Below are 27506 nucleotides of genomic sequence, written 5' to 3' on the forward strand. Positions count from 1 at the left end.
GGATAAATCCTCGAATTATCCAAATTCTTACTGCTCTATTTTACAAACATGCACCTCCTGTAAGCTACTAGAAAAATTAATAAACAAAAGACTAATGTGGTATCTAGAAAAACACAAAATTTTAGATTCAGCTCAATCTGAATTTCGTCCATTCCGAAGCACGGCTGACAACTTAGTAATGTTTCAAACTGAGATCACAACCTCGTTTCAAAACAAGCAAGATTTAATAGCAATATCATTTTGAAATTGAGAGCGCCTTCGATACTCTACTACCCAGGGAAATAAGCTTTTTTTCGTAACACTCGTCCGGCCAGGCAACCGGCAGTTGTTTTGAGTAGTATGGACCTCTATAACAAGAACCTATATGTTTCCTGCGGTCGATTTTGGACTTAATTATCAACAAATTAAGGTCAAAAAACGGTAAATTTTCGCTTTTTTAGTCTGTAGGCAAAAAGTAAAGCGTTTGAAACAAATATGAGAAAAGAAGAAACTTATAAGTCATATAAAAACCTACAAAATGGGGTTTTCTAAACGTTCCTGTTCTTATTTGTTGCTTAGAAAACTGCAAAATAAGTCAAAAAGTTTCTTGTTTATAGATTTCGACGTTTCTTTTTTAAATTTGTATGTACTTTTTGCGTACATTACGAATATGTATTATTTTTTTTTTAATTTTAACTTTAACGTGCTCGGCTACTATGGCCACTTACACAGGTACTATAACACGAATTTTCATTACACAAACATTAGGTGTTACATTAAGAATATGTTACAATAATACGGAATGATAATAATATGTTACACAATGTCTAAATTAAAATCTAATTATATTTTTTGATATACGTGTTCATCTCTAAGGAATTGTAGCACAGCTTTTATTTGGTCAGGGTTGTTTAGGATATCTCGTACTTCACTTTTGAGTTTGTATTGTAATCTTCTGGCCGAATGTTAATGGCATTTAGTGAGAATATGTTTGATTGTCAAATATGATTAACAGATTTGACAGGAGGAACGGATACTAGAGGACATTAGGTAGCCGTTGTGAGTTTTGAATGTCCTATCTGAAGTCGTCTTATCACAATGAGATCTCGTCTTGAGAGGGCTGAATAGTCAAATGTAGGCTGACTGGTTATTGACGGTTATATTTTGTGTAAGATCGAATGGTTAGAGTTCCAATGCTGCTGCCAAAGAAGTCTCGTTCTTCTTTTAATATATGATTTTAGGTCCTTACAAATTTGAATTTTATCGGTGATTTCAGGTGATGCTGTAGCAAGTTTAGCATAGTGATCTGCAGTTTCATTGCCTTTTATACCAATATGAGATGGCAGCCAGATTATGGTAACTGTTATGTTTTGGGACAAGATAATTTGGTAAGAGTCTATGATCTTTTGGACGATTGGATGATCAGTAAATATATTTTTGATAGAATGGATTGATGCTAAAGAGTCTGTGCATATGGCAACCTGCTTATTAGGTGGAGATATATAGTTAAAAGCTTGCAATATATTAAATAATTCGCCAGTATGAACGCTGCTGACGGTTGGTATAAGTGATGACTTAATTAGTGAATGAGAGGTTGTAACAGAGCAGCCTACTCCTGTGTCATTTTTTGAGGCATCCATGTATAATATTAGGTCGTATTTATTTATATCTATAATGTCTTTAAATGCATTTATAATGAACTCTTTCGGATGTTTATTTTTATCGAATTTGGTGAGTGAGGTGTTAAATTTGGGCGTGGATATGATCCAAGGAGGAGATGGAGGGGGATAAATAGGAAGGGTATGTGTAAGAGACATATCATTAAGTGTCTGTGCTAAAATTAGTGGAATAGGTTTTATTGGTGGTAAGGAATTGGTATTGTGTAAATTATACGTGGGCATTACAAATAATGGATGCACTGGATTAGAGGGGTTAGCTGATACCGATGCTGCATAAAAGAGTAGCAGTTGTTTTCGTCTTATACAAAGAGGAGGTTCTTTAATTATTTAAGTATTATTTAAATAATTAGGTTGTTAAATAAACCATCTAATTTGTTTAAACAATTTTTTTTTCAGTTTTTTTTAGGAATAGTTGAGGTAGTTTTTATTGTAAAAAATAAATATTTATGATTAATATATACGTCTTCAATAAACTTCGTAAATATTTTATTTATATTAGATTTTATGAAAAAAAAATATCCTATTCAATTCTTTCTACTTTAAAGTACTTACTTATATTTCTTCAAAAATAAAAAATCTCAAAGAAAAATTTAAGATTTTCCTCAATGGAAAAGTCTTCTCAATGAAAAAGTCATTTTGATGATATACTTTATAAGCACCAAATAAAGATAGGAACGTTTAGGAAACGCCATTTTGAAGGTTTTTATATGACTTATAAGTATCTTCTCTTCTCAAATTTGTTTTAAACACTTTACTCTTTGCTTATGAACAAAAAAAGCTTATTTTGTTAATAATTAATTAAGTAAAAAAAAATTGACTGCAGGAAACATATAGATTCTTGTTATAGAGGTCCGTAGTACTCAAAACAGCTGTCGGTTGACTGGCCGGACGAGTGTCACAAACAGGGTACTTTTTTGCTTATTTCCCTGTTCTATACGTTTTACTATATTAACCAAATTAAAAGAATATAATTTAACGAGAAATACATTATCTTTTATCGAACAGTTTTTCTCTTGTCGCTGCTTTAAAGCATTAGTTAACGGAAAAGCTTCCTCAATCTACGTACAGGAAAACGGGATACCTTAAGAATCAGTTTTAAGTTTCACTTTATTCACAATCACTTACAATCATATTTGCAAAAACATTCAAAACCCAGTCAAGTACAACTTGTATGTAGATGACCTGATTTTATATTGCCACAGTAAAGATATATACCTTCACAACTATAAATTTAATTTAAAAAGCATGAAATAAAATTTATGGGTCTATAAGATTTTGTATTAATTTCTCTGCTAAAATCATTCTATTATTTCAAATTGGCTTGGAACTAATGGACTTCGTTCACAGTAGCTAATGATCATAAGATACTAGGTTTATTTTTAATAGTTGACTAACATGAAAACCACAGATTACAAATGTCAAAACTAACTACTAAAAGCAAACTTTTGAAACTAGATTAAATCTTAAAATCACTAGAAAACTATCACTGGGGAGCTGATAAAGACATCCTAATTAAGACATTCAGATCCATCATTCGCTCTCGAATGGATTATGAGTGCTTTGTATACATGTCAGCATCAAAGTCTTATTTAAGGATTCTTGACATTATTGAAAATACCGCATTACGACTACGTCTTAGAGCTTTCAGATCTAGTCCCGCGGAAAGCCTTTGCTGCGAGACAGGTGAATTTTCCTTTTCGTTTCGCAGGCAACAACCTCTTCTTGCATAACTTGCTAGCGTATCTTTGATTTGGAACAACCCTGTATACGAACTAATTGACAAACTCTATACATATTTTAATATTTTTAATAATAATGTGACAAAAACAAGAAAAGTATCAACTTTCAACCAAAGCCACATGACAGAGGAAAAGACTGTATACAGTCAATTAAGGAAAATAGTATAAATTATTATTTAAATTTAGACCATTTTTAGAACATTTTTGGTACAAGCATACACAAAAATAAACAAGCAAATAAATTTAACGATATACATAAAGATAGGCAAATCAAAAAGCTCGGGTTCGTTCGGAAAAATATTTCCAGATTTTTTTGCATATTCACTTTCATTAGATACCCCAAAATAAGGTTCAAAAATTCGCCCAGGCAAAAAGTTGTTCAAATTTTTTAAACAAATTGTAACATTGAATTTTTTCGGCCAGGACTGAAAAAAAAAACGCAAACTTACGATTTTTAAAAACACAACTAAAAAATATTATTTGTGAATTGACCAAGGACCTAAATTTAAGTTCAAATCTTGATCTATAATTTTCCTGTAAGTATTTTGAAATTATTTCATTGTAAAACATTGTGTTTTAATTTTTAATGAGCGCTGATGACAGGACAAGCGCTCGGGTTTTGCCGTGTATACGAGAAACAAGATCTATGGCACAAATGTTGCTGGTTTGAACAATTATTGCATAAATGAGCGCCCGCCCTGCCATGCGCGGTTTATTACCAATTAAAAACAATGATTTAAAATAAAATAAGACTAGAATTTTCATCAAGAGCTGATAGAAAAAGTCTTAAACTTAAATAAAGGCACTTGATGATTTCAAAAATAATATTTTTAACTTGTAGTTTTAAGCCTTAGAAATCGTAGTATTGCGTTTTTTCTTTCAGTTTTAAATTATTTATAACTCAATAAAAATAAACTGTTTTGTTCGTAGTGATCTAAAAAACGTAAAAAAAAATAAACCTAATGAAGCGCATATGACAGGGCGATTGCTCATTTTTGTACAATGAAAAATTAAACCGCCAAACACTAGTGCCATAGATCTGGTTTGTCCCTCTTATACACACCGCTTCCCTTGCGCCTGACCTGTCATAAGCGCTTCATTACCGATTAAAAAACAATGTTCACAACCACAAAAAAAAAATATATATAAGCCCAAAACACTTATTAGAAAATGATAGAAAAGGGTTTGAGCTTGAATGTAGGTCCTTGATTAATTCAAAAATAATATTTTTTAGTTGTATTTTGGTGTTTCAAATTGTTTATAACTCGAAAACCATTAAGTGTACAGAAAAATTACAAAAGATCTATTTTATTCACAATGGTTAAAAAAACTCAAAACTAAAAATAAAAATTGTCTGGGCCAAAAAATAGATTGTTACAATTTGTTTAAAAATTTTTTTTTTTTTTAATTTTAACAAGTTTTTTGACCTGGTGACCTCTTGAACCTTATTTTGGGGTATCTGATAAAAGTGATTACGTATACAAATCTCATAAGAATATTTTTTCCAACGAACCCTAGCTTCTTCGTCTTGTCTAACAGTAAGTTACGGTAATTCATAAAAATATAAATACTTTAAATCCAACAGCAAACATAAATGGAATTAGAGCAGAGTAGAAAAGTCAAATAAAAACATTTGGTAAAAACCGGTACACAATTAATAAATAACGGACCTTTTTACATATACATTAAAAATAAAAATGATAATATTTGTAAATTGCACAAAATTGGGACAGCCAGATTAAACACGGTGCCGGGGATACAAAATAATACTACTTTAATCACAGTAATTGGTAGGAATAAAATGAAGGTCGAACTTAATTTTTTTGAGAGCAGAAATAAATTAATACTTTCGGGAAAGTTGACATCAAAGTTGAATGTATAGCCCAGTCTGGTTAAAAAAAAAGGTCTGAAGCTTTTAAGACATAAGTGGGGGTTACTAGATGACGAATAGATGAAAAAGTACTCGTATTTTTACTTTGCGTCTTTTTTAAACAACGTCTTTTTCCCTTATATTTTACATAAACCGTATTTTTATCTTTTTTTTTATATCAAGAATATCTTTATTTTCCCGTTTTTTAAATTAAAATTTATGAGTAATTTACGAAGATATTTGCAAGGAAGTTTATAAATGTTATTAATTTTTTTATTAACAAAATAAAATGTTATTAATACATTTGAACATCGAGGAATAACCGTCTTTTAAATTTATGCGAAAATTCCCCCCGATCGGTCAAATAGTTTAAAATTTATTTAATTTATTTATCCCTAAGGCTAAATATTTAAACTATTGAACTTGCTCTATTAATGATGCTGGACACATTTAGCAAATTTCGTGTGATTGTTTAAGACTTAAACTATCTGAGAAGTTAAATGCATATTGCGTTTTCATCGAAATTATTTACAAAATAAACGTTTGAAAAAGGGATATATTTTTAACTTATAAACAATTGTAATAACTTATATATTTTTCATGCTACAAACTTGTACGTACAACCATTAAATAAATAAAAAAGAAAATAAAAAAAAATAAAATGAAATAAAAATATATGTTGATTTTCCGGGATTTCCTGCGACAGACTATTCCCGCCAAATTAAAAAAAAAGTAAGTTTTTAGGGTTAAATTAAAATGTACTCAATTTTTCTGAGGTTTCCCATATTTCCCGGCTAGTGAAAACTATGTACCTAGTTATTCATATTTAGACGAGATACCCCAGATTAAAAAAACAAGGCTTTTAGCTGCAATGGAACCCGAGATAATGTAAATTTTTCCTACGTGTTTTAATTTGAAGTTCCGATCTCGAAAAAAAAAACAGAGCTGAAACAGTTATCCTCTCTACTTTCCTATGTCGATCTTTCGAAAGTACTTTCGTTACGAAGGGCTGTAAGTTTCGAAAAATTTGATGAATTTTATAGCTATAAGTTTCAATATGCAGTTAAAATTTTCAGTCAAAGCTTGTGCAAATTTTACTTCTTAATGTTTATAAACAACGGAGATATGATTTTTTAAAAAATTAATCTCTAACTTCTTTCCAATTGGTCATAGGTTTTTTTTAAATGTGGGTTTTTTACCAGCTATCTAATAGTTGTACGTACAAGTCTATAGCTTGAAAAATATAGAAGTTATTACAATTATTTATAAGTAAAAAACATACCCCTTTTTCCAACGTTTATTTTGTAAATAATTTCGATGAAAACGCAATATGCATTTAACTTCTGAGATAGTTTAAGTCATATAGAATCCTATGAAATCCGCTAATGTGTCTAGCGTCATTAATAGAGCAAGTTCAATAGTTTAAATATTTAGCCTTAGGGATAAATAAATTAAAGAACTTTTAAACTATTTGATCGGGGAAAAATTTCGCAAAAATTTAAAAGACGGTAGTTCCTCGATGTTGAAATGTAATAAAAACATTTTATTTTGTTAACAAAAAAAATTAATTAGTGCAAAAAAACTCCTTTTTTGTAAATATCTCCGTAAATTATTTATCAATTTTAATTTAAAAAGCGGGAAAATAAAGATATTCTTGATATAAAAATATGATATAAATATTGTTTATGTAAAATATAAGGGAAAAAACATATAAAACAAGCAAATTTTGACCATAAATTATTGTGTAAAAAAAACGCAAGGTAAAAATACGAGTAATTTTTTATCTAGTCTCATCTAGTAACCCCCACCTATGTCTTAAAAGCTTCAAATATCTGCGAAAAAAGTTGGTGTGAAATCGATGATTTTTGCATAACCAGACTGGACAGAAAGTAATTAAGTTAGATGATAAAGAACTAGTTGAGAAAGAATTAAATTCTATAATTCTACCTGGATATGAATATAAATTTGAGGTAGTTAACGCAAAGAGAGTTAACAGAAGAGTAACCATTCACATACAAATATAGAATATATTCCTACATCTACCATGGCCATGGTAGATGATACTATATCTTTTAACGGTCAAACGGTACCTAAGCAGGTAATTATTGAAAAAATGGAATATGAAGTTAAATAATATATAACCAGGTTAGTTCAGTATTTGAAATGTCTAAGATTTGGTCATGTCATGACAGTTCCGATTGTTCCAGTAAAAAAGATATAAAATATGCACTTGTAGCGGCAATCACATATAGTATTTTTCATATAAAAATGCGTGCACTTCATTCAAGATTTACGACATCAGAACCCCACAACGTTGTCAAAACAACAGAATAGTTAGTAAGTAAAGAATTTTTAAAATGTCAAGAATTTGTTAAACTATTATATTAACAGTAAATACACTTAGTTTTAAGATTACTCCAACACACTAAAATACATAAGAAAACATTTTAATACAAAATTATATATTCTAAATTTTAAACTTACCACTTTTAGAGCATTAATAATAAAAAGGTCTTGGCATTATTTCTTGTTCAAAATAATCTATCTTATATGAAAGCTTATCAGATTTCTGCAGATTATTTAGGCATAGCACAAACACAATACACAACAATAATTAGTTTTTAAGGCTATTAATCTAAATTTAATATGTATTTATAAATACAATTTATTAATATATAATATATTATGATCAAATTGCGTAAGAAATCAAAACATAAACAAAATTCTTACTCTAAAAAAGCGTCAACACTTTAAACAATTTTACCACATGTTGAACTGTCAAAAAATTTGAAGTATTCCCGTATCAGTTGCGTACAATTGTCTAATATATTTAATTAAAATTATTATTTTGTGAAATATTGGACTTAAAGAGTTATTTCATAAAATTTATATTATTAATAATAAATGTTTTTGCTTATTTAATCAATATAATTCTAAAATTCCCAATATAATGATGATTACATTTGTTTGATTTATACCATGTTGACGCCTATGATAGATCGAGCAGTTCCTTATGGGTTTCGTATTATTCGCTGTGTTAGAAAAATTTGAACTCTAAGGTTGACGTTCTAGAAATTTTAAATATAAGCGACGTCACTTTATATAAATTGTGACGTGCACGCATTTTTATATGAAAAATACTATAGCAAAGGCAATCACACAGCATAAACATATAATAAATTATTGATAAAAAAATATCTTACTATGAGGCCATCACAGAATATCAAAAAAAAAAAATTTCTTCAGGAATTAAAACCAATCAGGCAACTATATTTAGTTACTATACAATAGCAAAACGTAAAAGAACTAGAAGTATGAGCTAAAATATAAAAGATACGGTAACAATAGAGCAACAGACAAATATTACGTAATCCCAATATACAGTCACAACTGGTTTTAATAAACTACCATAATATACCTGATTATCACAACATTGGTCGAATTGGTAGAACTTTTATGAAACGTATAGCAGAACATAAAAGGGCTTTTAATAATAGAAAAAACAGATTCTAAGTAAACACTTCCCCTTCTAGACTGTAATCATATTTTTATTGACGAATTTTAAATTCTTCACATTCAAAATAAATGCCTTAAGCGATCTTTATTCTTCTTCTTCTTCTACAGCACTACAGTCCAAATTGAGCCTTGGCGTCCTTTATTTTTTGCCTCCACCCTTGCTTGTCGGTGGCTGATCTCAATACACGGACTTCTAAAAGGGCTTGTGCGTCGCTGTTTACTGTATCTTCACAGCACTTTCTTGGCTTTCCAACCGGTCTCTTTTCCTGCATTCTAGCATTCGGTACTCTTTTTGGTAGCCTATCCCCTCCCATTCTTTTGACAGTGGTGTTTCCTTATAACGTTGATAAAACTCGTTTTTGTATCGACTTCTGTAGATTCATTTTTCCTTCACAGGTCCTAGTATTCCCCTCAGTACTTTCCTTTCGAATTTATCGAGTTTGCTTTTTCATGTTTCTTTTAGGACCCATGCTTCACTGCCATAGCATGCTATTGTTTGAATTAAGGTTTTAAAGATTCTCTTGTTTGTATTTCGGTGGACATTTTTAGACCGAAATATATGGTAGAGGGCAAAATAAGCTCTGTTTTCCTGCTTTATGCTCTTTCGTATTTTTCCATCTTCCATTATTTTTGTTTTTCTGTGTTAATTTCCAGACCTAGAATTTTTGTTTGCGTTTTTAACTATGTGTATGTTTCCTGTGCTCCTGTTAATGTTCTACTCATAATACTAATATCATCGGCATAAGCGGCCAGGTGTACGGTTCAGTTGGTCAGTAGGTTTCCTCGTCCAGTTTGCATTTGCCTAAATTTTGAAAAAGTCTGTTCGGTGGTTTTGTATTCGTACACATGCCTTAGTTTCATCCATTGTGGCTTTAATGAGTCTAATTAGCTTGTGTAGTATTGCCAATTCAGCCAATATATTGTAGAGATTGATTCTTTTGACAAGTCGTATGCCTGTTTGAAATCTACAAACACGTTGTGAATATCAATGTCATGTTTCCATGATTTATTCAAGATCTATTTGACTGTAAATATTTGATCCAGTATCGATCTTCCCCATCAGAAGCACGTCTGATACTCTCCAATAATATTTTCTGGTAGTGGTTTGAGCCGCTGCTTTATAATATACGTGAGGAGTTTATATGCTGTAGATAGTAGAGAAATTCCACGGTAGTTTTTGCACTGGAGTTTGTCTCCTTTTGTAGAGATCGGGCATACTATACTTTTCTTCCGGTCGTCTAGTATTTTCTCTTCTTGCCATATGTCCTTGATGAGCGCGTGGATGTGATCTGCTGGGTGGTCGCCACCTACCTTATACAAAATTCTGCTGGTATTTCGTCAACTCCCGGGGATTTATTGTTTTTCTCGGCCTTAATAGCTTCAAAAACTTCATCTATGGTTGGAGCTTCCACTTCATTCTCTACTTCATTCTCTTCTACGTAGTTTGGACCCATTTAATCTTTCGTGTCTACTTTTGTACCAAGTAGGTTCTGAAAATAATGCTTACAGATTTCTGTGACTTTCAGTTGGTAACTGACTATTTGCCCATTTTTATCTTTACATAGAATTGTTTGAGGTTTATACTAAATTTTTATCTTTTTTAGGTATTCTTAAGCCGCTTTTATTTCGTTGTTTATGAAATTTTCTTCCATTTTTGCTATTTGTCCATTTTCATAAGCTCTTTTTTTTTAATTTTTACATATCTTGTCTGCTTTCCGTTTTGTGGCTTCAAATGATGTTCGTCTTTACCGTGTTCTTCTTGTTATATACATTTTCTGTGCTTCATTTCTCTCCTCTATTGCTTGTCTCCACTATTCATCGAACCATGCTACTCTTCTTGCCTTTTTCTTGTTTCCCAGTCTTGTTTCTGTTTTCGAACTTCTCTGTACATTCCTGAATCTTCAGTTTTTCCAGGTCCAGTTTGTTTGTTCTTTGTTTTCTTTCATTTCTTTCCTTGTTAACTGTGCATCTAAATTTGGTTAGGAGTAAAAGATGGTCTGATCCACAACATGCTCCTCGTCGTGTTCTCACATCTAAGATACTACTGCCTGCCTTTTGTCTATCAGCAGTATAATTCCTTAAAGATGGTTTGGAAGAAATAAACCAGTAGCATGGTCAAGCAGATTAAAATGGAATCATTTTTTGTGGTTACTTTGAAAATAAAGTATATAAAATACCTCGAACAGCAATGGATAAGATGGGAGATAGAATTCGAAATGTATTTGGAAGTGTTCGTGTACCAATGGTTCGTAATATAAGTGACTTTTTCATTGACCGTTTTTAGGCGTGCATAAATGTTTAAGGAAGTCATTTTTAGGACCTTATGTAATTAAATATTAAAAATATTTTATTAAAAGTAGTTTTAATAAAGGTTGTATTTTGTGATGTTTTTATTATGATAATAAATTATTTTCTTTTAATTTGAATACAATTAATTTAATTCTTTATTTGTTACAAGGGTACATTGACTACCGGATTAATAATCAGTAATGGGGAACTTATAGTTTTAGACAATTCAGTCATGGCTTACTTGAAATTTGTAAAAATTTAGACACCCAATTATTAATTTGGTTTGAAAAATGAAAATATCTTCAAAAACTAATAAATTTAGACATAGGGAATATTAAATAAAAATTGAAGAACTAAGAAAATAATGTACTTGCGTTTTGATTCACCCTGTGTTCTATATGAAGAAAATATGTCATATCAATCATTTGTAAATTATATCAATCATTTGTAAAAAATTTTATAATTATTAAAATTATGGCGGCAATAAATTATTGTTATTGTGATTCATGTTAATTATGCAGGGAGTTGAACTTGTTACGGTATTAATAAAAAATTTGTTATAACTCTGTTATCGAAAACCCTGTAACATTCGAACTAATTTTGTAGTATGCACCTAAAAGTTGCCTATAATTGTTATTATTAAACTTTATTGCTATCCATTATTATTATTATCTACTAAGCTTGTAACATTTTTTTATATAATTAAAATAATAATTAATTTTATTCCTTTTACCCCCGTGATGATACGCTCATGTTCGGTTTACCGTATTCAAAATTTTATTGAATGCCCGGAATTTCCTTGCGTCCGAAAGGTTTTTAATCCTTTCCGTCTTAATCCGGGTCTTTTATGATAGATTTGTAAATATTCCGAAGGCTAGTATAGTAATTTTTCTGTAAAGACCCAATCTCGGGAAAAACCTAATCTAGGAGATTTGATGTTTCATCACGTTTGTAGGTAGAAGTATACCGTTATGTTCAATGTTAATTAGAACTTTTTACCTTCTCAAAAATACATACAGCTGGCCTTTAATTTTTGGGGGGAAGATACCCTCACCTTTTCTTGGGTAGCTTGGTAAAAATTTTAGAGGAACCAAGTCACTTATCGGTGGGCACTCGCGGAGAAAACAACTTATCGGTGGGCATTCGTCGTGTTAAGACGCTTACTCACATTATCGTATCTGCTACCTTACCGTATCTGTGCATTTTCTTTAGAAGTGTGTATACACTTGTTATTTTGAGTTTTTTTTATCTTACACTATATTAGTTTAAGTATAGTTGTAAAGCACCTTTAAGGGTAATTAAATTCAGTGGTTAATACCAGTACAGTATTACCTTTAGTGACTTAAAGCAGCAGTCGTCAGGAATAATTACTGTAAGTGACATAATTTTAATATCTCCACCTATCTGGGCAAGTAACATGGTATAGCATCATATCATCTTCCATTATCTGGACGTATCCAACGATCATACATGTCATCAAATGTAGTTGAGAGTAGCTACTGAATTTTGCAGTCAATTAAAGAACATTCTATTTTTTTTTTGTTACGAACCAAATAATCGACTTAACCAAGTGCGGTTTGGTTAAATTTTTATGTTTTCACTTCAGTTACTTTTTTGTATTTTTTGTAAATTTAGATTTTATTAATTTTTGTTATCTTTGGTTTTTGTTATAATTTTTTATTCATTTTTTTGCGGTAATATCTCGAGATACTGCTGGAAAGTCAACTACACATCAAATTCAAGCACATAGGCAGATTCTAGAAAAGTCATTAGAATATAACATAGAAACACACCATCTCTTCATTGACTTCAAAGCAGCCTATGACAGTGTGAAAAGAACTGCATTATATAATGCAATGATAGACTTTGGGATCCCACCTAAGTTAGTTAAGTTGTCCCAACTAACAATGCAAAACGTAAGCTCATGCGTTAGAATTGAAGGAGAAAACTCTACGTTCTTTGACATTAATAATGGTCTAAGACAGGGGGACGCGTTGGCGTGTCTCCTCTTTAATATTGCCTTGGAAAAGGCAATCAGACAATTAAATATTAGAATGAATGGAACTATTTTTAATAGATCGACGCAAGTTCTCGCATTCGCTGACGATATAGTTATAGTGGGCAGAAGTATGAGAGACATGGTGCAGTGTTTTACAAGGCTTGCGGACGCAGCAAGTGAATTAGGACTTGTGGTAAACGAGGAAAAAACCAAATATATGTTGGTTTCTAAAAACCCTCGAAATATCCAACAAAGAATTCAAATTAACAACCATACCTTTGAGAAAGTCAAAGAATTTACATATCTTGGATCGCTAGTAAACGCAACAAACACGACAAGCGACGAAATAAAAAGACGCATAGCAATAGCAAACAGAACTGTTCACGGCCTCCAGAGACATTTAAAAAATAAAAATATAAAACGTGCACTAAAGCTTAATATATACAGGACCTTAATAAGACCAGTTTTGATATATGGGGCTGAAACGTGGATCTTATCTCAAAATGATAAAAGACTTCTTGGTATTTTTGAGAGAAAAATTCTTAGAAAGATTTTTGGGGCCGTAAATGAAAATGGGCTATGGCGTCGAAGATACAACTTTGAACTGTATCAGTTATACACCGATCCAGATATTGTGAAATTCGTTAAAGTGCAGAGACTTAGATAGGCTGGACACATTGCTAGGATGTCAGATCACGAATACACGAAGAGATTAACATTTTCAAAACCAGAGGGCACAAGAAGCAGAGGACGACCACGAATGAGATGGATTGATAATGTGGAAGAAGACCTACAGATTCTAGGGGTTAGAAGATGGAGGGAAGTTGCCAGGAATTGACAGGAGTGGCGACTTCTTTGTGAGCAGGCCAAGATCCACAACGGATTGTCGAGCCACTTATGATGATGATCTCGAGATACGCCAAAACTTTATTTGTGCATGCTTGTGTTATACTTATATCTTTGTAAAGATATTTTCTAATTATATTTCTGCCTATTTTTATATGTATACCACCATTTTATAGTTGTTGGTGTATTTTTATTACTTGTGTTGCATTCAGCAGCGTCGTAATTTTGTTGTTGTTTAATATATTGTTATTGTTTTATGTATGTATTTTATTTGTCGACTCCTAACAAAATTCCCTGATATAACCATAACTCTGATATATTTGCTTTTTACCTTTAAATATAACTATACCTTTGACCAGTAGAAAGATCAGGCTTATTAAGTTTCGTAGGTAAGTAAGTGTAATACCTTATATATTTATTTTTTGTTAATGTAGAGTGTTAACCAAATTTATTTAATAATTAACTGTGATATCTTTTCTTGGGTTTGATCTCTGAACCTAAATATCTTTCCTTATCTCTTTTCTTTTCTAAGATTTCTTAATTTTCTCCTTAAACCCCAAAAAATTAAGTGGCGCCCTGTTCCCTATCTTATCTTATCTTTGGTAATTTTACCCATCTATCTTTTTCATTTCTGTATCTTTTCCAATATCCCTTATCGTATATTTACTTATTTCGTCCGTTGGACCCATTCCTGGTTCCAAAAGCTAGTTTCGAACCCACGACTCGCTCTCCACCAACCATCTGGCTGCCGTCCGCAGTGTCTCCATTGGTGACCTTTCTAGCACCATCCAAAAAAGGTTTCCGAGGTTACAAGCTTGATCACACTAATCAATCACCCAGTATGATTAAAAGCCTTGAATTACTGTCGGCGTCTCACGAATTCTGGGATTATTATAATAGTGACAGTAAAAACGTTTTGTCAAAAATAAAGCACCTACAGACGACTTCCACATCAAATTATATTATTTCGGAAATAATAAAAAAATTAACAATCTAACTACAAAATGACGTTTATTTTAGGACACAGCGAAATTGTCGATAACGAATTGGTGAATTATTTAGCTAAGCGTGCTTCAAGGGAAATGTATTGATTATAAAGGTACACCTGAAGAAATTAAAAATATTAGCACTAATGTAATATGTAAAATAATCTGGAGTGCGGATTTTAAGGCAATTAACAAAAATGTACAATACCAACAAGACCATGGTTTGCAAAAACAACTCTGCCAAAACACGCAGTGAGACATAATATGGCGTCTGAGTTTTAACCATGCATTAATGCCAACATATCCATACAAAATCTTAGAAACATGAAACAAGTGGCACAAGATCTGAAAACACTTAAGATTACCAACTGGAAAAACAAAGCAAGGAACAGAACAGAATGGCGGAATAAGAAATTAAAAATATTAGCACTAATATAATATGTAAAATAATCTGGAGTGCGGATTTTAAGGCAATTAACAAAAATGTACAATACCAACAAGACCATGGTTTGCAAAAACAACTCTGCCAAAACACGCAGTGAGACATAATATGGCGTCTGAGTTTTAACCATGCATTAATGCCAACATATCCATACAAAATCTTAGAAACATGAAACAAGTGGCACAAGATCTGAAAACACTTAAGATTACCAACTGGAAAAACAAAGCAAGAAACAGAACAGAATGGCGGAAAATCCTAGAACAAGCCAGGACCCAGAAAGGGTTGTCGAGCTACTGATGATGATGATGATGATGATGATGATGGTGGTGATGATGATCCATACAAAAAACATTTAAAAGGCAAGCCGTATTGTCAATGGGAAGAAATATGATATGCTAAACATAGAATTTATTTTAAACTGCTCTCTAATAGAAATAAATATAAATATGTTTATACTTATACCTGACTTAATTTATACAAATATAAAAATATGACACATTCAATGAAATTAACATACAGTTTGTTAATTTTTCTAGCATAGTAAGGGAAACTAAAAGGACATGAAAGAGAACTCACCCCCATCAACCCCCTAAGCCCCACCCACCACAACCAAAAAATTTTAAATTGGAAACCCCTACTTGTGATATATCATTGAAAAGACTATAAAAAATTCTATCCAATGGTATAAATAATAGTTATATAGGGTGAAGCAATAATTGTGAAACTTTGGCTTAAATGGAAAATTTTATGAGGTTTTTATTAAACATCAAATTTGTTAAAAATGTCACTTAAATAAATGTTCAAATTGGGTTCCGTTGTTTTGTAAACAATAATACAGCCTATTTTCAAATTCTGCACGAACTTTGGCAAATGATGTTCTAGTAATAGCGCGACATGCTTGAGGTAACCCCATAGAAAAAAGTCAGGTGGCGGTAAGTCTAAAGACCTCGGTGGCCACTCAATAGGACCTCTCCTTCCAGCCATTTGTTCGGATAATTAGTAAAGAAAAAAGAAAAAAAAAAAAAAAAAAAAAAAAAAAAAAAACGTGGGCTCGTACAGAAAAACCATGGGCCCGTACAGAAACAGATAACACAGATGTAGAACTAGAAAATTTGCACAAAGTAAGTCAAGAAATAACAGAAAAATACTTAAAACCTGAAAGAACAAATAAAAAGGAATGGATGACGGAGGAGATTCTATGTATGATGGAAGACAGAAGAAACGCTAAAGATAATAAGAATTACTACAACAACATAAATAACGAAATAAAAAGGGCTATTAAAATAGCAAAAGAAAATTGGTTTAGCTCGAAGTGTACAGAGATAGAGTCATTACAACAAAAACATGATTCATTTAACCTCCATAAAAAGATTAAAAAAGCGACAGGCTTATATAAACACAAGAACACTGGATTCCTGACAGATAATCAGGGAAACATAGTACTGGAAATAGAGCATAAAAGAGATATTTGGATCAAATACGTGGAAAAAACTTTTGAAGATATACGAAGTAACACTGGTATTACAACAAACACCAATTGCGAATCTGGACCACCATTTACAGTCAAAGAAGTAAAATATGCCATCAAAAGCACCAAAGATGGTAAAGCAGTAGGCCCTGATAATTTTCACTCAGAATTCTTAAAACTTATGGACTATGATGGCATAAAATGGTTGACAAATATATTTAACAGTATATATGATACGGGCGTGGTTCCCCAAGAGTGGTTAGTGTCAACTTTTATAAATCTTCCAAAAAAACCCAATGCGAGAAAGTGCGAAGACTATAGAATTATAAGCCTTATGAGCCATTTACTTAAAACATTTCTAAAGGTCATCCACAAAAGAATATATACAAAATGTGAGGAACAACTAACAAGAACACAATTCGGATTTCGTGATGCTCTGGGAACACGGGAGGCCCTTTTTGCTGTCTATTTCAGAGATGCAGGGATGTGAATTGTGATATATACGTATGCTTTATAGATTACCAGAAGGCATTTGACAGAGTAAAACATGACAAATTAATGACTCTAATGCAAGAAATTGGAATTGACAACAAAGATCTTAGAATTATCAGAAACATTTACTACAATCAAACGGCCAAAATCACAATAGAAGACCAGTTAACTGATAAAATTGCAATAGAACGTGGAGTACGACAGGGCTGTATTTTGTCTCCATTGTTGTTCAATATTTATTCTGAATGGGTATTTAAGGAAGCTTTAGACGGTTGTGCGAAAGGAATACTAATAAACGGTGAATGGTTGAATAACATTAGATATGCAGATGACACTATAGTTTTTGCCGATAATCTGAATGACTTACAGATATTAACAAATCGCATAACAGAAGTCAGCAACAGATACGGACTAGCTCTTAACATAAAGAAAACCAAATTTATGACAATTAGTAAAAAACCAATACTAAACGCTCAACTTACAATCAACCAACAGAATATCGAAAGAGTCGAGCAATATACATATCTAGGCACCAATTTAAATAGCCAATGGGACCACTCAACAGAAATTAAACAGCGAATAATAAAAGCAAAAGCAAAAGCAGCATTCGTTAGAATGAGAACTATTTTCAACAGTCGAGACATATCATTAAAAACAAAATGCCGTCTATTGAACTGCTACATATTCACAGTTCTGCTCTACGGAATGGAAGCATGGACACTGACTGTTGCATATATGAATCGGCTCGAAGCTTTCGAAATGTGGTGTTATAGGCGCATCTTACGTATATCCTGGGTTGACAGAGTTACTAATGTGGAGGTCCTGCGTAGAATGGGGAAAGAATGTGAAATTCTCATGACCGTCAAAACTAAAAAGTTGGAATATCTAGGTCATGTAATGAGAAACCAAGAACGTTACGGCCTTCTCCAGCTGATTCTCCAAGGGAAAGTAAATGGTAAGAGAGGACCGGGAAGAAGACGCATTTCCTGGCTTCAAAATTTGCGAAAGTGGTATAACACGACTACCACTGAACTGTTCCGCGCTGCAATAAGCAAAGTGAAGATAGCCGTGATGATCGCCAACGTCCGGAACGGATAGGCACTTTAAGAAGAAGAAGAAGAACCAGTGCCTAACTGGACCTGCATACTGAGGAGGTGCTCCACCTTGTTGAAAGTGCAACAAATCTTATACTAGCGCTAGGTTGCCTTGATCGTCCCTTCACTTCTCTAATTTATGCACAATTAAAGGTTCGATGGTGTTTTCCAGCATATAGAGATAAATATTGCTACTTAAATTGCCTGGTATGAACAAGGGGCCAATTACAGCATCGCCTAATATTGCTGCCCAAACATTCAATTTTTCAGGATATTGAGTGTGACCTTTTCTGAATCAATGCGGGTTTGCACTACTTCGCTACCGACAGTTTTGTTTATTTTCATTACCATTCAGCATAAAAGTACATTTATCAGTGAAACAAATATATTTTTTTAACATTCTCGGTTCAACGCGAATTTTTTTCAGTCATGAATTCACAAAGAGAAGAAGACGGTCCTGTAAGTGACACAGTAGTTTCGTTGATTTTCGCTTAGTAATAAACTTCAAATAATTGAGGAAATACAAGTTAGAAAATTCAGCAAAGTTCAAAAATAAGAGTTAAAAGTTAAGTGCATACAGGTGATAGTAGTGAATAAAGGAAATACCATCAGACAAGTAAAATATAACCATTTTAACAATTTTTACAAGTTTTGAGTAAATAAATAATTGTGTGAAAGATTAAAAAACTGGTTTTGGCGAATGTTTTAAGTCTGAGGGGTCGACCCGCTTAGTCATTCCTACGCGTTTTTTTTTGGTTTCTTGGCAGATAAGAGAGTAATTAGTGCCGACAAAAATTAAATATTAAAATAAAAGCCTCATAAGTTTATTACAAAAATCCAGATCCGGCCTTAGAATAAATTAGTTTAAAGTTAAGATTAGAATTAAATTAATTTAAAATAATAAATATTAAGTGTTATTGTAATAAAAAAAGTTTAATTAATATAGGAAAATACTATATTGGTGTATATTAATATAGAAGGTAACAAAATCGAATAAACAGCAAAAGAAATAAACCAGAACACGATAACTCATCCGACGAGGAGGAAGCCTTCAAAAGAAGTAAAGCTACGTTAAGAACACCGACCTCCAACGAATAACATAAAAAATCGCGAAATGGAAGAACTAAAGAAACTACTAGAAGAAATAAATAAGGAGATTAAAACTGAAATAAAAGAGCTGAAAACAGAAATAAAGGAAGAAGATAAAGAGATCAGAAGATATATAAATGAAGTTAAAGAAGAGCTAAAACTAAATAATGAAGAAATAAAAATCATAAAACTGGAAATAGAAAGGCTGAAGAAAGAATGGACAAAAGAGAAAGAAGAACTGAAAAGACAAAACGAACTAACCAAAACCGATAACAAAAAGATAACGGAAGAATTAAATGATCTAAAACGCTCATTGGAAAAATTAGACAAAGAAAAAAGAAAGAAAAATATAATCATTAGTGGAGCAATAATAGACTCTGAAGACCCAAAAACATTGAAAGAAGGAATGACTACTATGTTAGAAAATCATCTTGAAGTCAAAACTAATATTAAAAGAGCACAAAAAATAAGCATAAAAACATGTTTAATTGAACTAGAAAGTGAAGAAGAAAAAACGACAATCTTAAGAAACAAATACAAACTTAAGAATGTGAAGACCGAAAAAATTAGGATTACAGAGGATCTTACAAAAGGAGAGAGAGAAAATAAAAGTTTTAAGAGATAAAGCAAGAGAAATAAGGGAAAATGAAAAAATAGTCAAAATAGGATACAATAAAATCACAGTAGACGGCAAGGAATGGAGATGGTGCTATAAAGAAGAAACAGTAGTGGAAATAGCAAGTTCAAAAAACTACCAGAGCAACATAAAAAGAACCAAGGAGAGGTCAAGCAACGAATAGAGAAAGAAGAATTACAAAATAAACCGGACAATGATAATAAATGTTTAGTTTTAAGTAGTAATAGGAATAGCATTAGAAATGTAAATGATAAGTATCCCATTAGAAATATGACTTGTGATAGGAATAAGGGTATTAGGCATACTAACAGTAGTGATAATATTATGGTTAGGGGGAATATCAAAAATGGGGATAGCATTAGTAATGAAGGTAGGGAAAAATTAAATATTAGCATTAAAAATAAAAACGGTAATAAAATAAATAACGGATATAATGTTAATACAAAAACCAGGGAGCATGAAATCAACGATAACACCAATAATGGAGAAGAATAGATACGTTTTTTCCCATAGCGAACCCCCAGAGGCACTTAGGAACTTGAAAATTTAACTGAGTGATTTTTTAATTATGTCCTTTCGAATGGCCAGACCCAAAACTGAATCGAGCATGGTGCAATTTTGACCATCTTATCCCGCTATAGCCTTTATGAAGCAAAAAACATCGGAAAAAGAAAAAGAGGCAGACCAAGAAAAAAATATACAGCAAGTAATAGAGGCGGGACAACTTAAGCAAAAATCACTCGAGGAATTGAAAATAATGGCAGAAAACAGAAAAGAATGGAAGAGGTGGGTAAATGGAAATTAAAATAGCTAGCCCAAATCCGACACCCTGATAGGGTAAAAGGAAGGGGAGAAAGAAAGAAAGAAAGAAAGAATTCACAAAGCTTAATTCGTCGGTCTGGATCAATATCGCCTAGATTTTGAAGAATTTGTGTTTTTTTACGAGTGAAACTTATGCAATTTCAACACCTTTCTAACCGACTCATGTGAAAGTCCTGTCATTGCAGATACTTGACGTGTTGATGTTTGCTCTATTGCAAAATTTCCAAGGACCTCAATTTGGGATGCTTCATTCGGTAATCTTGGGGTATCCCGTTTTTTATTTTGTACTGATCCCGTTTCTCTAAACTTTTTAACTAAATCGCTAAGGTATATAAAATGTTACTTACATTTTTGTCCGGATGCCTTTCATGAAATATTTGAGCTGTTCGTAAATAACATTGGTTCTGGGAGGCAAATATGAAAATGATCTACACGTGTTCAGGTATAATGTAAACAATTGTAACAACTACAGCTGAACGACAAATAGTACCTATCATACAAATGATGAAAACTAATTAATCCAGTAAAATAAGGCAAAAAATGGGGCAAACCTCGGAATGAAAGATAATAAGCTGAAAATTTGCATACGTCTTTATTTTGATGGTATAAAACTTACCTCAAAAGTCTCATATAATCACGTGTCCGCGACTTAAGATATTAAAGCTCAAAGGTCACGAAAATGAGTTTTCTGCAAATATCTCGTTTCCCTTACACCTTTACCTTTACCTTTTCTACCCGAAAAATTGTAGAATGGAAAATTCTCTTCAATTTTTGTCTCAAGTACTTTTATGTACCTTCAACCCGTCTTAAGATAGAGCGCAAAGAGTGGGGGACCGCTTACCTGTGTATACGGTAACGCGAAGTCAGCCAGTAGGATTTGATAAATAATAAGTTATATAGTTAATTATTCACTTAAAATACTATTATTATCATTAAATTTTTATTATTTATTATTTAATAAACTATATTTATAGATATTAATTATAAAATATATATTTTTTATATAATATTTATTTTATTTTTAACAAACATACAATATTAAATAAAATACTTTTCGTCCATATTACTACAAATATTATATCTCGAAATACAAATCTCTTGTACGGCGGTTGCTGTTTCTGCGAAGCTGTAGCAGATGATCCTTTGTTATATTCTTGACCTAACCGGTTTTTTTTAATATGACTTTCTACACAGCGTGGCGAATGAGTTTTTGACTTCTATGTATATACGCACAATAGCGGTGGAGGGATATTTCACTTGATGATGGGAATGGTAGGGTAGAGCTATTTCTCTGCGTTAGTATTTCTTTACTGAAAAAAAATTATTTTATCGTTCAGTTGAAAACGCCATCTTAGCATCGACAGACGTATAATTTTGAGTGAATATTTTTAATTGCAATGGCTGATTTGTGTTTTATTTGTAACAACAATATCAGAAGGTGTCTCTGTGAGTGTTGTGCGTGGCTTACAAACATTAAAAACTGCAAGTATTGAAAGAAATGACGGTCATATAAATTATTTAAATACTTTGACTTCTGTGATGGTGCATGTTGAGTGTCGAAAAGTGTACATAAGTAAACATTCAATTGCAGCATCGAAGCGACGTGCAGAAGAGGATGAAATTTCAACTGCAGCAAGTCCAGCTCGTAAGAAACGAGAAGAAGTATTTGATTTTAAAACATCTTGCTTGTTTTGTGGTCAAGTAGCTGATGAAGCCATAGAAAAAATGAAAAAAGAAAAATATAAATACCCTCATTCTAAGAAACACATCTTATTTTTACACGCGTTTAGTGGATGTGATACGACTTCTACGATTTATAGGAAAGGTAAAATATCGTTTATTAAAATGTTTGAAAAAAATCACCATTTACATCAGTCACCTTAACTATTTCAACAAAAAAACTGCTCTGTACAAGAATTATTTGAAAATGGAGTACGTATTTTCTTAGCAGCGTATAATGCTCCAACATCAGAAGACGATATAGACTCTTTTCGATACACCCAGTTCATCAAATCAACAAGACTCAACAAACCAGTGCAGTTATCAAGTCTTCCACCTTCAAGTGCAGCAGCTCGTCAGCATATCATTCGTGTGTATTATCAGACCCAAATTTATTTGGGAAATGATTTAGAACCCCAAGAACTCGGCTGGGTACTGCAAAATGAATTTATGGAACCAATTACAACATTATTACCGCCAGAACCAGAAGAACTGCTGAATACAATATTTTGCAATTGCAAGAAAGGTTGTGGTTCTAATTGCGGATGCAGGAAAGCAGGATTGCAATGTACTTTAATTTGTGGGCTGTGTAATGGACAATCATGTCTAAACGCTTCATCAACTTCAGATGATTTCAATGAAGAAAGTGAATATGCACCTGATATTCTTGAATATTTTTATTCTGATACTTTAATAAACGAGAATGATGATGATGAATCCGATATTGAGCAGTCAGAGGAAGAAGAAGAAGAAGAAGAAGAAGAAGACGATGAAGAAGAAAATTATTACAAAAATATTAACCATACATAATAAAAGAATATATATTATATTTGTAAAATATAATAATAAATCGATTATTGGATTAATAAATAAATATATAAATTAAAAAAATAATAAATATGATTTTTTCAGTATTTAATTAAATATAAAAATGATTATTGTTGAATTCTGCACTTGATCTTAATTTATGGTATATACAGCTGTTAAAAATATCATTAAAGTTCATTTGAAATATTTCATTTAATATTGTATGTTTGTTAAAAATAAAATAAATATTATATAACAAATATATATTTTATAATTAATATCTATAAATATAGTTTATTAAATAATAAATAATAAAAATTTAATGATAATAATAGTATTTAAAGTGAATAATTAACTATATAACTTATTATTTATTGAATCCTACTGGCTGACTTCGCGTTACCGTATACACAGGTAAGCGGTCCCCCACTCTTTGCGCTCTATCTTAAGAAGGGTTGAAGGTACATAAAACTACTTCAGACAAAAATTGAAGAGAATTTTCCATTCTACAATTTTTCTTACCATCTTAAATGTCATAAAGTGTAAGGGAAACGAGATATTTGCAGAAAACTCATTTTCGTGACCTTTGACCTTAAATATCTTAAGTTGCGAACACGTGATTATATAAGACTTTTGAGGTAAGTTTTATACCATCAAAATAAAGACGTATGCAAATTTTCAGCTTATTATCTTTCATTCCGAGGTTGCATCCTTATTTTACCGGACTAAATGACATTTAAAATTCTCAAATAAACCAAAAATTATTGAATTTTACAGAACTCAAAAAAAAACAGATGTTTTCAACTTGTTTTGAAAAAACGGCAAATTAGGTTTTTATTTAACAAAAAAAACTTTTATTAATAAAAATAATTAAAGCACTTATCATTAAAAATAATATTTCAGGAAATAGCCGTACAAATACAAAATTCATAGTAAGCCGGCTAATATTAACACCCTGTATAATTATTAAACAATAATTTTACATGGTCATCAACAGAATCAACAAAAACCTCATTAACTTTTCCATTTAAGCCAAAGTTTCACAATTATTGCTTCACTCTGTATAATTATTTATACCATTGGATAGCATTTTTTATAGTCTTCTTAATGATGTACCACAAGTAGGTTTGTAATTTAAACTTTTATGGTTGAGATCGGTGATTCTTAGGGGTTGATGTGGGTGAATTCTCTTTCATGTCATTTTAGTTCCCCCTTACTATCCTAAAAGCGGTTAAAAGCATTTTTTGATATCAGCTTTTGTTCGTGAGATATAGCCCATTGAAAGTTTTAAAATTGATACACTGTATATATTATCACAAATTAATAACACAGAATAAAATTAATGCAATTGATTATTAAACATATTATTTTAAAAATCAAATTTTAAATTAGTTCACATCAAGATATGAGGTAAAATGATTTAATTTTATGTAAGTAAACCTATGTGTTGTTCCTAATGTAAACCTCCTTCTTTCTGTGGTCGAATCTGTGCTTTGTGTAAAATCGCCTTTGAAATCGTTCAAAAAATAAGGAGGATAAGGAATATCAATTATAAGAAATTAGGATATTGTAAAATAAATAAGCAAAATCGGTGTGTTGGCGAATGAGTCTTCGAGGGCCGGTAGTCATATAACTCCAAAGAAAAAACCTTTCAGCTACCCAACATAAGTAGAAGAGACAAATTAATCTTTTGCAGGCTATGAATTGGTCAGACATGGTTAAAATTTTGACATCTCATGACTTCGGAGAAATCACCTGTCTGTGAAAAGTGTAGGGAATTATTAACCGTTTAATATAATCTTAAACTGTTTATCGAGTACAATCACAAACAAAAAACATATTCAATACAAGCTTTTATGAATGTGATCCTCAGCCAATTAGAACTTCTTCAGAATGTACTAGATTTTGTTCAAAAAACGACTTTACATCACAAAATTAAAATTTATATAGTAGGTAATAAAATTGGCACAATATCAATAACAAATAACTAAATACAAAAAATTCATTTGAAACACTTACCAATTTCTTGCATCTGAGGTAAAGTTACATATTATAGTATAAACAAATTAATTGTTTTTGTCCCATATCACTGCACTAGTATAAACTTCCCGTACTCGTACAAATGCCGCCGGTTTACTGACAGAATTACCCGTATATTTCGATAACGCTTTCTGTGTAAAATAACAAACACCAAAATAAAATGTTTTTACCTCAGTTTTTGTCGTTCCTTAAATGCGCTATATTTTTCTCGGTTTACACTGATTTTGCGGTTAGCGATATAGGCAAAACATTATACATATTATGTTATTCTTTCTTGCTTTAAAATTAAACTACAACAATAGTGTTTGAAATTCGCTCATTTCGAAATTTCACAATTTTGTATTTAAATCTTTTAATACCTTACATTCATTGACCTTTTTAATTATATTTCCAACAGATTTCTACCATACCGGGTGAGTTAAATATTTATATCAGAATATCAGAATAATATAATATATTAAGTGTATTCACATCCACAATAAAAAGCAACCGGAACACCGCGTAATATTCTTTCTTCTTCTTCTTGTAGTGCCTATCCGTTTCGGATGTTGGCGACCATCATGGCAATCTTTATTTTGCAATCTGCTGCTCTGAAAAGATTTGTAGTTGTTGCGTTGAACTACGTACGTAGATTTTTCTCCAGGAAATCCTTCGCCTTTCTGGTTCTCGTTTTTCTTCTACTTTTCCTTGTCGAATTAATTGCAGCAACCCATATCTTTCGCTGTTCCTCATGATGTGACCGAGGTATTCGATTTTGGCTGTTTTTATTGTGGTTAATAACACTTTTGCACCAACCTAGTTAGTAACGTTGTCGGTATAGGATATCTTCAGGATTTGACGATAAAGCCACATTTCAAAGTCCTCAATTTTCTGACAGGTAGCGTCTGTGAAAGTCCACAACTCAATTCCGTACAATAGTATAGGAAAGATATAACATCGTAGTAACCTGGTTTTTATGGGTTGTGATAAATCATGGCATTTGAATAGCTTAGTCATTTTTTGAAATTCAGATCTTGCTTTCTCTATCTTACATTTTATTTCTAGGGAATGATACCAATTTTTATTAAAAATTCGTACTAAGGTAGGTGTATGTTTTTACTCTTTCTATGGGTTGACCATTCACACTGATTCTTTCAGTTTGTTTTTCTTTCTTAAAAATCGTCATACATTTTGTTTTCTTAATATTCAGTGAAAGTCCATATCTCTGACTCACTTCTGTGATTCTATTCATTAACTCGTGGAGGACTTCATAACTGTCAGTGAATACCACCGTGTCATCCGCGTATCTAATGTTATTGGTACATTATCCGTTAATTCGTATTCCGGCTTCAACATCCTCTATTGCTTCTTAAAAGATTTCTTCAGAGTATATGTTAAACAGCAAGGGTGATAGTATATATCCCTCTTGAACCCCACGTTTGATTTTGATATCATCGCATTCTCCTACCTCTGTACGGATAGACGATGTTTGATTCCAGTAAAGATTGCTAATAAGTCTTAGATCACAGGTGTTTATTCGAATATGTGTTAATACCTCCATCAGCTTGTTGTGTTTTACTGTATTGATTTGTGGTAATCAATGAAGCATGCATAAAATATCGCAATTCACATCTCTACATTGTTGAAATAGTACTTGTATGCTAAAGCCTCTCTCGTACCCACTGCGTTCCGAAAACCAAACTGTATATTTCGCATAGTCTATATATCCTTTGATGTATGGTTTTTAGAAATAACTTTAAAATGTGGCTCAATAATCTGATGATCCAGAAATCATTGCAGAATACGGATTTTGTTTTCTTTGGTAGAGCAATGATGCTGTTCACTTGTTGACTTCAGCCATGATCTCGGTAATATTCGGTTTAAATATATATCATTGAATAAATTTGTTAGTCTTTGAGTACCGTGGGTGTTAAATAACTTTATGAGTTCAGCATATGCATATTGTCAGGTCCAGGAGCTTTGACATCTTTTAGTTGTGATATTGCTTTTTTAA

The 27506-nt window shown here is 31.7% G+C and overlaps 1 protein-coding gene and 1 long non-coding RNA gene across 4 annotated transcripts in view; one reads left to right on the forward strand and one right to left on the reverse strand.

Annotated features, from left to right (window-relative positions):
- Positions 1 to 26782, reverse strand: part of LOC140441325 (uncharacterized) — a 67108-nt gene extending 40326 nt beyond the window's left edge. The window contains exon 1 of the long non-coding RNA XR_011950982.1: positions 25493 to 26782. This is a non-coding gene — a long non-coding RNA (uncharacterized lncRNA). The remainder of the gene's footprint in view (positions 1 to 25492) is intronic.
- LOC140441324 (uncharacterized) overlaps positions 1 to 27506 on the forward strand; it is a 160369-nt gene that overhangs the window by 82627 nt on the left and 50236 nt on the right. The window lies entirely within an intron of this gene.

Source organism: Diabrotica undecimpunctata, chromosome 5 (assembly GCF_040954645.1).
Source record: "Diabrotica undecimpunctata isolate CICGRU chromosome 5, icDiaUnde3, whole genome shotgun sequence".
Taxonomy (NCBI): Eukaryota; Metazoa; Arthropoda; class Insecta; order Coleoptera; family Chrysomelidae; genus Diabrotica; species Diabrotica undecimpunctata.